Source organism: Lontra canadensis, unplaced genomic scaffold (genome assembly GCF_010015895.1).
Source record: "Lontra canadensis isolate GAN:19392208 unplaced genomic scaffold, GSC_riverotter_1.0 scaffold217, whole genome shotgun sequence".
Classification (NCBI taxonomy): domain Eukaryota; kingdom Metazoa; phylum Chordata; class Mammalia; order Carnivora; family Mustelidae; genus Lontra; species Lontra canadensis.
The window spans coordinates 154,368-164,729 of record NW_022631211.1 but is presented as its reverse complement, the minus strand read 5'-3'; the positions used below and the strand labels follow the sequence as shown (position 1 = coordinate 164,729).

The 10,362-nt window shown below is 38.7% G+C and overlaps 1 pseudogene; it reads left to right on the top strand.

Annotated features, from left to right (window-relative positions):
- Window positions 1-8,869: 8,869 nt before the first annotated feature.
- Window positions 8,870-9,803, top strand: LOC116862004 (annotated as a pseudogene).
- The last annotated feature ends 559 nt before the right edge of the window (window positions 9,804-10,362 follow it).

Sequence of the window (10,362 nt, the reverse complement as noted above, 5' to 3'; positions counted from 1 at the left end):
ACAGCCAAGAAAGAACTCTTGAGATGTCTTTGGTGCAAAAAGGTGGTTTTATTAAAAATCACGGGGACAGGACCTGTGGGCAGAAAGAGTTGCACTGGGGTCATGAGGAGTGGCCCATTATATACTTTCAACCGGGGAGGTGGGTAGGGATAGTGTAAGTCTCCAAGGAATTCTGGAAGCAAGGTTTCCAGAACCTTGAGATGGCTAGCTATTGTTGGGTAAATGTTGTTTATTACCATCTAATAAAACCTTAGTCATGAGACCCTTAAGATGTGTAATGGTTAGGCCATATGCTTGGAGGATTGCCAAAACATATCGTTGGGGGTTTAGAGATAAACGAAGTTTCCAAAACAATTTTTATGTGTTAAAGTAGGCTTACATGATCCTGGTGGAGGGGTGGCGGGGGTGGGGAGGGTCCAGATTGCCTTTTGCCCTTAGCAAAATGTCAACATCAAGGCAGTTGAGTCCCTATAGGACTGTCATTCTGCCTGTTTCAAGGACTTGTCAATGGGCTGTAGGTAGTAAGGGAATTTAATAATTTCTCTTCTGCCTTTATTTCCCACATCACGGACGACTGCCCTGAAAGGAAAGTAACTCAGAGGTGACAGCAGGGCACAAGCAACACACATAGGATCCTCTCCTTGAAGTGTGACAAAGGACATTTTCAAGTTCTAATATTTGTGGACTCTGCTCCTGGGTTCCCAGGGAAGATACACTTTTATCAAGGTCACAGTGATGTCACCACACTTCAAAGCACAAAAGTCCTTTGTGTCCTGAGCTCATGTTGTACATCTGTTTCATTAGCACATAACCGAAAAGAAACATTTCAGACTCAAGATAGGAGTAAAAATCCCCTGGAGTTCTGTTCCCATATTCCCAAACCTGCAAACTTGCACATACTAAAACATAAGATAAAGTCTGTAATTTTCTGAAATGTCCTTCCTGGTGATGACTTGTAACTCTTGATGTAATAAAAGCATATGATCCTGTATTAAACATTCCTTCTCCACAGCACTCCCTCCTTTATGAAGATTATGTATCCTGGGCTGCTGTGCTCGCTTGGGCTTGAATAAAACTCTCGTCTTTTTTTGTAGAAATTGTAAAAGCTTTGTTCATTTTGCATCGACGGTTATCGGCACAGTTGTCAGGGCATCAGAGCAACTTGCCTGAAAATGCTCGGAGCTCACCTGGAACTTGGTACCAGCACGGACCCCTCATGAGCCTCTGATTTCTCAGCACTTCACAGATGTATCAGGCGAGTTCTCCTGATAACTGGACCTCCTCAGTTTGAGTTGATGGTCATAACTTTTTGTGAGCTGTTAAAGGTTACTGGTAATGTTCTCCAGGTGGGAATAACCTAGAGCACGGGAGTGATTATTTTAATTGGGCATTATTCTAATTGATGTTATTGATATAAGGCTAGAATAAATTTTCTGGCTAGATACTGGAAAAACTGAGTCACTCAACCCCAAAGAGAAGGATCTCTTGCTCCTTCTGTCCAAATGGTGCTTTGTGGTGACTGAAAGCCTAGCAGAAGTGTCAAAGGATATTCCTCAAGATGTATACCGGTCCCATAGGAATTTCCCATCTCATAAGATAATTAATGATTGACTCCTCAGGGATCACACACATAGGGCTTGATCATCTAGTGCTCTGAGCGCCCCCAGTGGTCATAGACCCCACTTAAGAGAGCGTACCTACTGATTAGAAGCGACAATCACAAGCAGCATTCTCTTGACCTACCACACTTAATAACCTTAGATCTTGTTCAAGCCTTATTCTAAAAACAAAAGTGAAAGTAAAAGAAATGGGGAATTGTGCTTCAAAAGAAGGGGAAGCCAACAACCATCCCCAGAAACCTCCGGGAGACCACATGTATAGTACATATAAGCCTATGCATGCAAGTGCTTACTGAAATGGGAACATTTAAGAATAACCTGAGTCTTGGATGGCCCAAAGGGGGTTCTTTTGACATGTCTGAATTAGTTTCTTGTAGCCACAATTAGAGAAAGCCAGCCCTAAGACTAAGTAACCAGAAACTAGGAAGCCATTTGGGTCAGTCAATGAAGCCCCTGGTTTTGGGGGATGAAGTACTGAGACACCTAGGAGATGGACTTAGTATAAGTCATGCCGTTTTTATAAAAAGTGGCCATTTCATAACATAGTCATGTTACTATACCCGTGTTATTGCAACCTTAACAAAAAACCTCAAAATACTCCAGATATAACAATTTCAGGAAATGCCCCCTTACCCGAAATATCTGCTTAACCCAGCATTTTTGCTTCTGTGCAGTGCTTGGCAATTTTTAAAACTGGCAACAGGATGTGGTTTATGCCTTTATAAGTCTACCCCTGAACTCATTCGGGGCTGTGAGATTTTGGAGTGCAATGCTCTCTCACAGCCACCGGCTTCTTAATAAAGACTCCTGAATTTGACCTAGTTTTGTTGTTTTGTTTTGTTTTTTTTTTTCATTTTATTTATTTATTTGACATACAGAGATCACAAGTAGGCAGAGAGGCAGGCAGAGGGAGGAAGCAGGCTCCCTGCTGAGCAGAAAGCCCAATGTGGGGCTCTATCCCAGTAGCCTGAGATCGTGACCTGAGCTGAAGGCAGAGGCTTTAACCCACTGAGCCATCCAGGTGCCCCTGAATTTGGCCTACTAAATGTGGTTTCCATCTGCATAACTCGCTGCTCTAGATATAACAGTACTCTGGCTTCCCTGGGTTTGTCTGTTGCTGCAGATTTTGGGGTCTTTGCAGAAAACTGGTTGTGTTCTAATTGGAAATGGGAAACAACTAATAAATGGATCTATAAATTATAATGCTGTCTTACTATTAGACTTGTTTTAATAAAAGGGGAATATTTAGAAATTTGGTCTTTAAAGTCCTCTCTGCAAATATTAATGAAACACAGATTGAATTTAGTTTGCATCCTGCTTCTGTATACGTGTCCATATGTATTACAAACGTGAGTTTTGTTTTGTTTTTTCTACCTACGGTTGGGTATTGCTAAAATACCCATTTGTAAAAGAGCTTTATTTAATTGGTTTAAAGGCAAGGGTTTGTAAAAATTGAGCATTCTAAAACTCAAAAGGATAAAAACAACCCACATGTTTTTCAAGTTCACATGATCTGGGATAAAATTCCCAACATTCAGACTTCAGTATTATTCCATAATAAAGTTGTATCCCGGGAAGGGACCTGCTTGATCATTCAAAGAGATAAAGACGAACGAAATGTAAGACACATGATCTGTTTCCCAACAGTGAAAATAATGAGGAAGAGGAGGAGGAAAGTAGGCAGACACTAGAAATCCTAAATCCACACTCCAAGACAAGCACCAGAGCTGAAGCCCAACCTACTATCTCCTCCTCTACCTCTTCTAGAGGGCTGAACGTCAAGCAAGAGGAGATGGAGATTTTAAAAAAAAAGTCCAAAACTTTAAATCTACCTCTGGCTTTGCTGGTGGCACCCTGCTGCCTTTGCCTCTGCCTCTTAACTGTTCCTATCCCACACACCCTGGGCTGTTTGCACAGTTCCTCCTCTAGCGCCTCTAGTGCCATCAGCTGCTGTTCCTCCTACCCTCGCTATCAAGAAACACAAAGCTCCCCAAGCTATTGGACCACCTCCTCATGAGGCTTGCATTCAGGCACCTCTCAAATCAACATGCGAGAGCCCAAGGCCTCCCCTGGACTTAAGCCACTCCACTCATTTCAGATTTCCCCACAGGAACCCCAAATAAAATTGACTGGTAGGGAACAAACTGTTGGATTTTTTAGTGCAGACAGGTGTAACATATTCACTATTAAAGCTAATTTAACATGTCTTCATATATTCAACATCAAATATAATAGAGACAACCAACTTCTATTCTCCTTGAATTGATTAGCTAAGGTCATGTTATCTCTGTTGCAATTGGCAGCAGAGGGGACTTAAAATCATGGTTAGTTTGCCTGTTTCATGAAGTTTTCATGGGTAACCGTTAAAAATAAGTAGGTCAAATAATAAAAAGATTTACAGATCAACTTTTAAATAACTTCCACAAATCATTAATAACATAAAACTTTGAAGCTTTTATAAGTTAAATCAGAAATTAGGTTAAATTCATTGGGTATCTAAGACTTTCCCAATGAGATCTAAAACATTAATTACTGCACGTAGGTTTGTCTGCTTTTAGCTTCTTGTTGCTGAAACTAAAAATGTATGAATCAGTTGGTATACATGCTCTGTGCATTACTGAAAGATTGTACCATGAAAAAAAGACATTTGTAGAAATCATGAAACATACTCATAAATTTGCTATTCTAAAAAAAAATCTGGTGTAATAATTCACAATTTGTTACTAATTAGTTTTCACAGGAAATGGTGTTTCTAAGAATTAAAATTCTGATAAATGTGATTGGGACTGCTGGAAAATGTTTTTTTAAAAAAAGCAACTCTGTGTGTAGGGAAGTAAGAGCTATGTAAGAAAGGTGTAAGGAATGAAAATACATTTCTTTTGATGGAAAAAAAATAATTTTGTCCTGACATAAGACTGGTTATTTAGAGAGGGAAAATTTAGGACAGAATTTGAATTTTTTAAAAAATTGTAAAACATATGTGTGGTCAGGACTAAGATTGGAATAAATGAGTTTTAAAAATATACTGATATAAAATTAAAATTTTGCTTTTATCTCTGTTAAGAAAATAAAAACGCCAGACTCGCTGCTCAGCAGGAAGCCTGCTTCTCCCTCTCCGACTCCCCGTTTCTCTTCCTGCTCTCACTATCTCTCTCTCTGTCAAATAAATGAATAAAATCTTAAAAGAAAAGAAAAAGACTAGGATTTCTTGGATTATTGGTTTGCTCTTGATAAGAAATTATAAACAAGGTTTTCCCCTCATTTGCCCAGAAAAACAAGGGTTTCTCTATTTGTTTTTAACAGGTCTTTGATTACTTAAAAGAACTAAATCCTTCAATATTAAAGGAGCTAAGTTTTGCTAACAACTATAAAACCTTCCTTAAAATTTCTCACAGCCACTATGGTTAAACAGTAATAATATATAAAGTTTTATAATAACCTAAGGTCATATATAGGCACGTGCTTTAAAACACGCTAAGGACTTTTTTTTTCCTCTCTCTCTTTTTATTTTCTGAAGTAATTTATATATGATAGGGACTTTTAAATTTTTTTTTAATTTTTTTAAATCATTTTTTAAATTTATTTTCAGCATAACAGTATTCATTGTTTTTGTACCACACCCAGTGCTCCATGCAATCCGTGCCCTCTCTAATACCCACCACCTGGTTCCCCCAACCTCCCACCCCCCCACCTCTTCAAACCCTTCAGATTGTTTTTCAGAGTCCATAGTCTCTCATTGTTTACCTCCCCTTCCAATTTCCCCCAACTCCCTTCTCCTAACTCCCCATGTCCTCCATGCTATTTGTTATGCTCCACAAATAAGTGAAACCATATGATAATTGACTCTCTCTGCTTGACTTATTTCACTCGGCATAACGCTAAGGGTTTTTTAAAACAAACTTCTCCCAGAAATTCAAATCCTAAATGAAGTATTTTTGTCTAATTAGGCTTATTTATTTTGTATGTTAACTCACATGGAATGCATTGTTATTGGGAATGAGATATAATTTTTAAAATTATACTTTGCAATAAGTTTTTACTGAAGAGTAAGATGTGTATTGAGTTTTTTTTTTATTTTATTTATTTATTTGACAGAGGGAGATACATCGAGAGAGAGAACACAAGGAGAGAGATTAGGGGAGGGAACATCTGGCTTCCCACTGAGCAAGGAGCCTGATGTGAGGCTCCATCCCAGGGCCCCAGGATCATGATCTGAGTGGAAAGCAGATGCTTAATGACTGAGCCACCCAGGCACCCCCTGTATTCAGTTTTTAATATTGATTTATGTCAAACAAACCCTGAAACTTCTTAGTTCATCTAGAGGAGTCTTGTGGATTTACCTTGCAGATAATCATATTTTCTGTGAAGTCTATCCATTTTGTTCCTTCCTTCTATTTCTTCATACCAAAATGTGTTCTACTGCTCTTTGCACAAACAAGACAATGCTTCCGGCATTTCATACAAAAGTCTCAAATTAAATTTTCTTCATATGGCTCTGTGGCCACATCTCTTATACAAGGGACAATAATTCTCCAGAACCCAGATTTTGGGCCCCACAGCTGGCTGAATCCCCATGGAGCCACCACTGCATCATCTCAGGCTTACAACTCCTGCTCTTCCTTTTGTGTCTCATGCCTACATGTTGCCATTTCTTTCTCTTGGGTTTATATATGACATTTTAAAGACTTTTATAATTTATCTAGAATTTCTAGGTGTTTTAATTGGAATGGCACCTGCTGACATCAGCTAAACCTACCATTATGCCAAGAATTCCAACTCAAAAGATGACAATTCCTTTCCATATAAGCTAACCATAGTCTCTGAGCCCTCCAGTTTTACAGAATCCTCTTAACTTTGAGATACTATGTTTTCATACAAACATATGGAAAACCATTTCAAGAGACAAAAACAAACTTATTTAGGTGCAGAGCTGGAAAAAGCACATCATATTGGAGGGAATGATAATTTTAACTGCATTCCCTGTGCCTAGCGTACAATTCCCATGTACACTATAGGAGACACTGAGAAATGATAAATGAATTAATTATAGGTTGAATAAAATTATAGGTTGTTTTTTATTGAGTAAAATCTCTTTAGAAAAATTGGTGAATTACTTAGAATATCCTGCACTAAGGTAGTAAATACTGCAAAAAACAATGTGGTAATGGTTTTAAAAGAATAAAGTTTGTTTCTCTCCTATATACCAGTGTCAGTGTGTCTTCTTGGTGGATGGCAGCTCTCCTACATGTTGAGAACATGGGACAGAGATTCATTCCACTATGTGACTCCACCATCCCATTTAATTTCCTGTTCACCTGCATCCAGCTGACAATAGGGTAAAGAGAGTGTGGAGGAAGACCAGAAGTGGAACACATGAGTGGATTTCCTAGAACTCCGTCATATGTTCACACCTCAATGTGAGGGAATTTGGGAAATGTAGTCAAGCTGAGTGTCCAGGAAGAAGAAAACATATTTGGGTGAGCAGCTTAGTAGGCTCTACTACCATTGTATGCCTTAAGAGGGATCAAAAGAAAAGAAAAATCAGTAGTCAAGCAGTTAAGAGAGCATTACAAGATTTCATGCAAAAAATGATGGTGGTCAAGCTAAAGCACTGACACAATAAGTAGAAAAGTACTGTATAAATTATTTTAAATTGAAGAATCAACAGGGTCGAATGTAGGGGTGAAGGGTAACCTTATAAAAGTCATGATGCAAAGTAGAATTCTGTATATGGGAAACCCATGAAATAAATCTTCACATAATTCAGGAACTATAAAATGCAAACTTATTGGTACATAAAATGAACAATATTCCACAATAATCTCACTAGAAGAGATAAAAATAGACAAGATAGGTTCTTCTGCTAAAAGAGCTTGCAATCTACTTAGATTGAATGTTCAGAATATAGGCTTGGCTCAGACAGATTGACAGGATGAGTGAAAATGGAATTATGTGAAATCAAGCGTACAAATACAGAACTGAGATTCCCTGAAGCCATGATGGAGGTGGATGAGTTACCAAAGGAAATAACTAAAAAAGGTAAGAGAAGGTTGAAGAGAAAAAAACGCTTTGATTATATATGTTTTTTAAAAAATATTATGTTGTGTTAGTCACCATATAGTATGTCTTTAGTTTTTGATGTGGTGTTCCAAGATTCATTGTTTACATGTAACACCCAGTGCTCCATGCAAAGCATGCCCTCCTTAATACCCATCACTGCGCCAACCTATCCCTCCACACCCCTCCCCTCTAAAACACTGTTTGTTTCTTGGAGTCCACAGTCTCTCATGGTTCGTCTCCCCCTCTGATTTCCTCCCCTTCATTTTTCCTTCCTTCTCCTAATGTCCTCCATGCTATTCCTTATGTTCCACAAGTAAGTGAAACCATATGACAATTGACTTTCTCTTCTTGACTTATTTCACTGAGCAAAGGGTTTGGAATAGAGATGAAACCTATCAAAGGTGAATGTTTACTTTAAAAATGAACATGAGCAAGTTAAATTCACTTATCTCCTTTTATTATAACCTAACCCCAGTAGTCTTGTGATTTACAATCTTCTCATGCCAGAGCAGACACTTGTTACCTCCTGGGTCTGGGCTCATTCTCACTCTCATAAGTGGAAAAATTTCTAACTGTCCCAGATGCTCTTTACTGGCCATCCTTTGCACTGGACAGTTTTTTCAGAGACATCAATTTACTGTCTTTTCTCTTTTATGTGTAATAAAATTATTGAAATTTAATTATATTTTTAATTATATTAATACATTAATAATTAAAATTTTATATATTTATATATAAATAAAATTATGTGTAGTTTTGGCTTCCCAATTTTGTTGTAAGGTCTTTCAAAGCAGAGACTATGTCATACATAACTAAATGGATGCATAAAATGTGTTTTCACATATTCGTGATTTCCACAAAGCCTAACACAATTCCTAACCCACAGAATATGAATTATCTGTTAAATTATTAAACCTTAGTTGTATGGATGATGATGTAGGCTTGGGTGGATGAGAACCTCTGACTCAAGCTTACTCACTTTGTAGACATGAGTGTCCAGGGCTAATTGTTGATTAGGCCCACTGACCACACGGATTTACCCCTGTCACATATTGGCTATCTAGGAACTCAGTAAGTCCAGATAGATACACCACAACCATGGCAACCAAATGTGGTGGTTAGGAAGATCATTATACACAGTAACTTTATTAGTAATTCTGTATTCCTCTCCTCTTTCTGCTGAAGGATCCATGAGAGGAGACAACCAGTCTTTTACTCTTGGTTTCATTCTCCTGGGAGTCAGTGGTCAATAGCAATGGGAAGACTTCTTCTTCGTCCTCTTCCTGTTCAGTTACCCCATCACACTGATTGGAAATCTGCTCATCATCTCGACCATTTGCTCTGATACTCACCTTCACAATGCCATGTACTTTTTCCTTGCCAATCTCTCCTTTGTTGACATCTTCTTCTCCTCTGTAACCATCCCTAAAATGCTAGCCAACCATGTCTTGGGCAGCAAAGCCATCTCCTTTAGGGGATGCGTAACACAGATGTGTTTCATGTTAGCCTTGGGTAACACAGATAGCTATATCCTGGCTGCAGTGGCATGTGATCGTGCTGTGGCCATCAGCCGCCCACTTTATTACACAACAATTATGAGCCCACGGACTTGTTTTCTCCTACTTGTTGGGTCTTGGGTGGTTGGAAATGCCAATGTCCTCCCCCACACTCTGTTCACAGCTGGTCTGTCTTTCTGTGGCAACAAGGAAGTGGCCGGCCAACTTCTACCGTGACATTGCCTCTTTACTCAAGCTATCTTGCTCTGACATCCATTTTAATGTGAAGATTATGTACCTAGGGGTTGGTGTTTTCTCTGTGCCATTACTATACATCATCATCTCCTATATTCATGTCTTTTCCACAGTCTTACAGGTTCCATCCACCAAGGGTGTGCTCAAAGCCTTCTCTACCTGTGGTTCTCACCTCACAGTTGTCTCTCTGTATTATGGGGCAGTCATGGGGATGTATTTCCGCCCTCTGTCTAGTTACAGCCTAAAGGATGGAGTGATAAATGTGATGTATATTGCAGTGACCCTAATGTTAAATCCTTTCATTTATAGTCTGAGAAACCAAGACATGAAGGCAGCCCTGGGGAAACTCTTCAGCAAAAAACTCTCCTTATAACCAATGTGAGGTCTTACCGGAGAGTCAATTAGTCACCAATTAGGATGCATTTGAAAATCCAGTCCCAATGTCCTCCCCTTCCAAGGATCCACATTTGTGTTTTCCAACCACTGAATTCCTCTTCTTGGAAATCTTGTAACAGTTTCATGAGACTTCCTATTGAGATTGTTGATATGTACATGTTATTATTCTTTTTACAGCAAAGAATTATTGGGATCATGTTCCAGCTATGCTACTGACTAGCTCTTTGCTTCCATACCTAAATAATAAAAACAAGAATGTCTTCCTTGTCTGTCTTAGGGTGCGAGGGTCACAATATTTCATGCTTTGAAACCTGTAAGTCCCTATTCAAGTGTCAATTTTCTTGCACTACTACATTTCATCATTCCTACTTTGCTTGCAAACTTTGAGAGCAAGACCTGTGTTAACACATCACTCTATTCCCCCCAAAGCTGGTCTTTAAAGTGCAACCAATAACTATGTGTGGAAGTGGAATGAAGAAATGCAATAGAAAAAAATGTAATCTGATAATAATCAGACATAATCAGCTTTGACATTA